Raw genomic sequence first — 8,381 nt, 5'->3', positions numbered from 1 at the left:
CTCACAATAGTTTTCTACAAGTAATTCAGAATATATTTTCTTAACAGCAGTTTTCCTGAACAACTTTGTATTGTTCTTTATAAATGAAGTAAACTAAATTCTTATATCGACAGCTCTTTGGGTACTGCATGTATGTCAAAAATGATAAAAACCTTGAGAGATGACATTTAGTAATGACCATTTATTTAATGCTTTTTAAAACTCAAAACGTATTTGAAGATTACCCCCCATAACGGTTGCGTGACCCATAAAAGAAAAAAAATTACGGTACATCTTTTTTAACACACCCAAGCAATATTTTGGCTTATAGCTGCCACTAGGCTCAACTTAGCTGTATGGATCCCGATAAGTGTGCTTATTCCTACCGTCGTCATTTAAACGTGTTTTTAAGGAAAGGAGGCTACTTTTCAAATCCAGCAATAAGGAATTTTTTTTTTTTTTTCTGAGGATTTCTCGGCTTTCTCGCTCTAAGTTGAGATATTGGTAGTGGATTTCTTGTATTGTGAAGAAAAAAAGTGCCGTACAGCTTGTTCACTAAATATAAAGTTCCCAGGTGGGAACAATAATGTATTCCTTCTATAAAAAGCTGAACCACAATCGAAATGTGTTCTTCAGCGAGGACTTATATTTGTTGCCACAATTCAAAACCGTAATTGACCAGGACCCCGTCTGTGCGAGCAGCGGAGGGTCCGGTCAGCACCCTTGCAGTCGCATGCAGGGACCTGGACGTAGCGCGGCTCATCCACCCATTTTTTGACATCTTTCCTACCTTTAGAGCTGAGCTTTATGATACGGCGCGTGGACTGGAAACGTAGTCATTGTGTGATTGCTAAATGTCAAGAAATGCTGGCTCCGCTGCCTCCTTTCTCACAGCCGGCATGCAGTAGAGAGAGAGGGAGTGTGCACTCCACTTAACATAAAGTAAGCATTTTACTATGATTAGTGTACTTTGCTGTACAACTCAGATTTGCTTTTTGTTTATGTAAGTAGACTTTATATTGGGATATTTTTGGTCAATTTATTTTAGGTTAAATTATATGGGGGAAAAAAACAAGGAAAAATGCTGTATTTAAAAAAAAAAAAAAAAAAAAAAAAATAATAATAATATCAATCCTTTAAGTGCCGGATATGAATGAGATCTGTAGCTGGGTCAAGAAGAGCTGAATGTTTCAGTGATTGGATCTTGAGGACGTTTAATGTTAATCTTAATTTTGCATAGAGAATCTTTATCACTTTTACTATTTGGTTTGGAATTCAAGGGGGAAATACTGAAATAACTACATAATATATATTATTTTGTGCGACACAAGTTAAGATGGTGTAAGCTGTGTGTATTGGGTTGTCATCTAAATTTAACTAAAAATCAAAAAAATTGGCCTGGACCCTGGCAGGGAAAAATGTATCCTACCAAAGCATGGTATATAAAAAGATATTGGCTATCCCTGGAAAAAAACTGTATTCATTTGAGTATAGTGAAAATGAAAAAAATGAAAAATGGTAATTATGGCTAAAAGGTAAAATTACAAAAAGCTTTTGTGATCGGTTTTACAAAACAGCAGAGGATATATATCGAGGGACGGTTACTACACTTTTAGAAGAATAATGCTTTGTATTGTAACAAGAACATACAATCTACTAATCGATATAGTAATCTGCATAGCCTTCAGCATCGTTATTACCCCAAAACAAAGTGCGCTGTAAGTGGCAGCTGATAGATCACAATTGGTTTATTCAGTCCCAGCAGGGAATGATTTCTGGTGTTTCTGGGGTTAACTTTCCTTTTTCTGCAGCAATGAGAGTTGTTAATTACTAAGGATATTACTGTTTGGAGGTGGCAGCCCATATGGTTATAGATTATTGGTGCTATATAAATAACGGATATTAATAGGTTATTGATATCCCAGAGATGACCTTTGCAATTACAATTTGTAAATAGTGCCTATATAAAAAAAAAAGTGTCTTTTTCCTTTATTGTTTGCAAGGAGCAGAAAATGGGGAAAATTAAGCTGATTTTATTTCGTTAATTTTAAGGCATGCGACTTCAAACTGTAAAGATTTCAGATGCTATTAGTATTTTCCATATTAAGCCAAGAAAATAAATCCCAGTGTTCCGGGGATGTTGGTCATAACCGCATGCGATTTTCCATTTGTTTACAAAGGTAGTTTGTGTGCGTTTGTCATTTTTTGTCTTTGCGATAATTTTTTTGTTTCCACAGGTCTAATTGATAGTCTATGCATATGATAAATAGACGTTGGGCTTTTTCCCTTTGAAACCCAACAGTATTATAAATACCTTGGATGACCTTTTTAATGGCTTTGCCACAAGGTTTAAACTCAGATATCTGATGTTTTGTTTGAAGGAATTCCTGAATTTCTCCGGTGTAAAGAACTTGAGTGGTAGAATGTTTCATAAAGATGTACGTAAAATCTTTATCTAGTGGGTTTAATGTACACCAATAATGATAAATTGTGTACGTACTGAGTAGTTGTAACATTCCTTGATCCATCTCGGTTACTACTGATGTGTTTGGCCCTAGAAGAATCAACCTCGGGGTCTCCATCAGACATGGCAGTAATGTTAAAGTCCCCAAGTATTAATTTACCAAGCTGTTTATTGATTTTGTTTGAGAAATTTAATCTGGTTAGTGTTGAGCACACATAAATTGGCCACAGTATAATCTGAAGCGTTAATTGAACAAACTATAATCAATAACCTGCCACGGGGTCAGTATATCTCGGGTAAAAAGCGAAAGCTGTATTCTTATGCAAAAGAATATAAACTCCTCTTTCATTCACATCTGAAAGTGGAATGGAATACCTGAGGAAACGTCTTGGAGAAGAAATGTCACTAAGTGATGTGACCTGTAAAGTATGTCTCCCTGAAACGTACCATTTGGACTTTAGCCTTGGATTACCACCTCCAGATCCCTCTTCGCATTTAGGAACATAATTTGAAGCCAACATTTCTGAGAAAAATAACATTTATTAAATAACAATATAACTCAGTAGTGTTAACATGTTCAACATACTTTAAATCAAGGCCTCAGGGGAGGCCTGTAATATTAGGATAGGGAAATATGTCAAAAGACTTCCCTAAAGTACCTTCCATCTGTGGTCTCTCCAACCGGCCCATTTACACTATGGAGTACCGTGCCTACCAGACTCAACATTTTCAAAATAAAAAGGTGTAGTGCTGGGATATACTTCATATCTCCAGAACTCAGGAATAAAACATGGTGGCCACAGAGGAAGAGCCCATTGCCCTGTTTCTTTGCTGGTTCATAGTGACCAGTAGACTTTTGAACTTGTATTTGTACAAATTGCAAATTTAACAAAAATTCTAAATTGCTAGTAAATGTGTATATACATTCCACTTCTCCAGTGTTATGGTGCTGATCCTCGGGTTGGGGTAGTAGTGTTTAGGTAGGCCCACTCCCTGCCCAGTTCCCCTCCTACCCACGTACAAATTGAAGGTCCACGTGCATGGCAATCTCCACCACATACTGTATGTAACTACTGCTCCCCCTAATGCAGGTAACCCCAGTCACCCCAAAGAGGGAGCGCTCCAGGTAGACACAGCCTGAAAGTTCCCAGGTATGGTTATAATTACCTGAATGGTGCCGACACGGGTTCCTGAGACATTCCAATATGGCTGCCCGGGCACTTTGTGCGTTCACTTAAATTGCCCTGCTGAATTTGAAAATGTTGTATGCTAGTACAGTATTCTGTGACATAGCGGAAAGGATTGTGGGTACAAGCACAGCCCGCCCAGCACCCAAGTTTAGTTTTTATCTAGTTATAATGGGGTAGAATGTAAGATTAAACATAACTTTTCACCCATACATGAAACAGAAAGCCAGTAAGGTATTGGCATGATAAGTAGGAGTATTATATCACAAGATGAAAATATAATTGTATCTCTTTATATAGCAATGGTGAGGCCTCACCTTGAATATGCAGTGAAATTTTGGGCACCAGTTTTTGAGAAGGATGTTATAGAGCTGTACAAATACATACAAGGTCAGTATAAATGGCTCTCTAGTGATCTATTCACCAAGAGGTCTCTCCAAAAGACACATGGTCATCAGCTGAGACTTGAGGAAAGGAGATTTCAGCATCCGCAGAGGAAAGGGTTCTTCAGAGTAATAACAATAAGAATATGGAACGCTCTGCCTAAGGATGTTGTATTATCTAACTCTGTGGATATTTTTAAGAAAGGTCTGGATGCTTTTCTAGTTAAGCATAACTTAAAGGACTACAACTGCTAAAAGGACAGTCGTATTAGAAAGTTGATCCAGGGAGTAATCTTATTGCCGCTATGGAATCAAGAAGGAATTTATTTCCCTGTCGTGGCATAATTGGTAATTGCCCCAAGTAGGGTTTTTTGCCTTCTTTTTGATCAACTTTAGAACTTTGGAACTAGGTATGTGTGAAAGGTTGAACTTGATGGACTTTTTTTTTTCAACCTACTATATTTTACTAAAAGAAAATATTGTTGATTTATTGCTAGTATTGTTTTCTTTGATGGCTTCAGGTGCGTCATCAGCTACCGGCCTTCCTTATAGACTGCACTTTGGTGAGTAGCTGTTCCCACTCATTTCTCACGCAGTTCTGCTCACCTCCTTCACCTGCTCTGATGCGAATGATGGAAATCATTCGGTTAGAATTCCTGGTATGTTCTTATGCAAATATCCAGTGGCTACATATTTCTGGCCGCACTCATTCAGCTCATGACCAAGCGTCTGGCCCTGTACCTACATATGCCCATTGTTTGGAAATATCTTTAAATGTCTAAATGTGAGCCAACAATTTTATGTGTAATAGTATACACTTGGCTGTGCTAACTGATTGCTTGGTTGCCTTTAACCCCTTAATGACAAAGCCCGTACATGTACGGGCTCAACATGCATTGTTTTCAATGGGTTTAGGGACCGCCCATTGATTAATTATAGGCATATTACTCTGTATTATTATTATTATCTTTTATTTAAATAGCGCCAAAAATTTAGGCAACGCTTAATAAGATACATATATTCAAGGGGTCTGACAAGACGAGAATTGACAGACTAAGACAAACCGATACATTAGGTGGAGAGAGCCCGGCTCGCAAACTTGCAATCTGCTGTACAAACTTTTCAAAACATTTTAGGAATTCTAGAGGGATTCCTAAAGACCTTAGTAGTCAGTTAAGGACAAAAGGTATGGCACTTAAAATAAAATATTGTTTAGTAGAGTAAATACAGTTGGGATGACAACTATAGTTCATCATTCTTCTTTAATAATAGTGAGATGCCAGTTTCCACTTATTAGCAGCGTAAGCTGGATTTTATCCAGCCCATGCACTTGTCAAACTCTTTTGCTGCTTTAATGAATATTTAATTTCTGTAAGATATTATATATTTCAATATTTCTAGATCGACTACTAATTTCTGGCATATGTTCACTCATTAATACCAATGAAGGCTGGGTAAGCTTTCTTAGAAATGTACCTATAAATGTCTTTGAAGCCCTTGTGATGTTTTATTTAATATAATTATACCCATTTTGTGCTGAGAAAAGCTTTTAGTGGATGCTTGCTCACATTGGTAATTGAGTCAGGCTTGTGTGCAATAATTCATCCTTTGCAGAATAGTCAACATTTTAAAAATAGCTGTATATCCTTAAAACACAATCAGCGCTCCTTTATTCAGGAATCAGAAATAACGGGGGCATGTTAAAGAATACATGGAAGGATTTTCTTGATCTGTTCCATAGTAGTTACTGTAAACTTCCCCCAAACCGGATAAGAATCACAGTTCATGGATGTCGATGACTACAAAAAGCCGTAGGGTTTAAACTGCAGGGGTGGTTGGCATATGGAAGTAAAGGAGCCTTGAGAGCAGATAGAGTATAATCAGCGTAATGACAAATTAGTCAACTTTACTATTTCATGGTTTACCTCCGTGTGGAAAGAAAGAAAAAAATGAAAAATAAATCAGTCAGGAGCCTTTACACATTTAAGATTGGAGGTAGATTCATACAACCACTTTTGTGAACACCAGCGTGTCTAACTGGGGGACAGACGCAAGGGGCTGATGGGACCACTTGACTTTACATGGCCCCTCGAGCCAGAAGGTGCTGGCTATCCCCAGGGTGTCTGCAACTTTCCAACTCTGGTACGTCTATGAAGGGTTAACCAAAGCTTAATAAATAGCTATTGTGGGGGGGTTTCTTGAATGTCATCTCACTGAACTTTGTATTATAACAAGCAATTTTAGCACGTGACATACTTGCTTCCAGTCAGCTCCAGCACTGGCTCGGACAGCGCATGCATGGACAACTCTCCCATTGATTTCAGGATAAGGTTGAGTTCATCTGGTAGACTCATGGTTAGCAAATACTTGAGCCCCAGAGCCTCCATTCGTGGCTGCCCACTGAAGCACTCCGGGCTTTGCCCCCGTCTTTGATGCCCTTGAGTCCTTGTGTCTCTGCCCTACAATATTTTTCTTCAGTTTTCTACTTTTTATTTTTTATAGTAACAAATGCAAATTTCTTGTTTTAAAAAAAAATCCATATAATATTTATTTTCTATCTCTACTGTATTAATTAAAGGTTTATTGCATAATAGATCATTTCTCCTCTAAGCTGATAAATCATTTATGTATTTAAATTGAATTAGGTGTCGGATAATAATTATACAATCATGCTAGACCTTCCTTAATAAAACTATTCCTTAATAAATATTTTTATTAAAAATCTGATAAAGCACTGAACTTTGTCATAATCAGAAATTATGGGAATAAAATGGGAATATATATAGATTTGTGCTGGAAATGTCCCTTGATTTGAATGCTGTATAGCAGAAATCGTTAGGCAAACCCAATGTGCAATCTGACAATAAATAATGTAATTGTGATCATAAACATATTAATCTGACATAACTAATGCTTTAAGTATTAGGTATCGTATTACTACAAGTAATAATATTAAGTTGATTAAAAAGGTTTAAGCAGAATAGATGTCTTAAAGTGCAGCATAGGTATCAGTGACACAATTACATCCCCAAAGTCTCTAGGGAGTCATGACGAGGTGGAGCTTTCTTGCCTTAAAAAAAAAACTATGGTGATTGTTGATGGGCAAGAGCGGAGAGGAACATGGGTGACGCATGTGAAAAATGGGAGATGTGAGAGTGTGAAGATGTATCAAAAAAATACTGCTCTTGGCAAGAAGCTAGTCTGCACAGGGGACCTATAAGGGGAGCCACTATCTTGCCTAAAAAACTCAGTTTTTATTAAATTAAGTCATTATATTAATGGTTCTCGCTCCCCCAACTTAAACTTAAAAATGCAGCGTAGCCGGTGTTGTACCAACAGAGTCCTACAGCTCTGAATAATCTGGGACTTGTCTATCAGATGGTCTAGCTCAGGGATAGGCATACTTCGGCTAGCCTGATGTTGTCGACTACATCTCCCATAATGCTCTTACAGTCACAATGCTGGCAAAGCATCAAGGGAAATGTAGTTCACAACATCTGGAGAGCCGAAGATCGCCTATCCCTGGTCTAGCTGATGAGAAGAGAGAAGGTGCCGTCACGGGCACAGATCTCTCTTGTAGTACATCCTTCTGGTCGCCAGATTGTTATGGCCTCAAGCTGCCATAATGTACAACTAGCAACACACTGGCCACAATCACACATCCTTCAAAAGCAAACTTGTTTGTACGCGACTAATATACTCTATTCGCCCGCTCTACAAGGTAAGCAAACAGACTCATACTGCCTTGTGGTAAATAACAGAACATCTAAAATTCTGTGCGGGAAAGGATTTCGTTGGACAATATAAAGCACTTACAATCATGGGTGTCAGCATGATTTGTTTTCCAAGGAGGGGCAAAATATCCTCCCCACCTTTCCCACCCCACTACCTCTCCTCTATGTCTAGTTAACCTATTCTAAACAGCCTTTTTGAATACCTGTGGGGGGGCGGGGGTTGCCCCTTCTTGCCCTCCCTTCAGACGACCATGCTCACAGTTCACAAATAACAAAACAGAACCTTCTGTCCTTATGGTGCAAGGCCTGTGTCTTCATCTGCAGCTCCTCTTTCCCGCGTTGGTGTGCGTTGCTAGAGATTGGGGCACATGCTATGTAATCATCTTTAAAACTAATATGTCTAAAAAATGTAAAACGTTATAGGAACAGTTGTGTTATTTTCATTTTATTCTACCCCAGCAAGTGTGTATGACTTCATCTGCTGTCTGCCCAACAGCAAAACAAACACACAGTGATGTAATATAATAACATGTAATAATACACCCTATACACTACATACCACTGGTGGTGCGTATACGGCTGTTGGTATGTATTATATAAGGTGGATTTTTACACATTAAATTACTGTATTCTG

Source organism: Spea bombifrons, chromosome 1, assembly GCF_027358695.1.
Source record: "Spea bombifrons isolate aSpeBom1 chromosome 1, aSpeBom1.2.pri, whole genome shotgun sequence".
NCBI classification, from domain to species: domain Eukaryota; kingdom Metazoa; phylum Chordata; class Amphibia; order Anura; family Pelobatidae; genus Spea; species Spea bombifrons.
Note: the sequence above shows the minus strand (reverse complement) of the source record.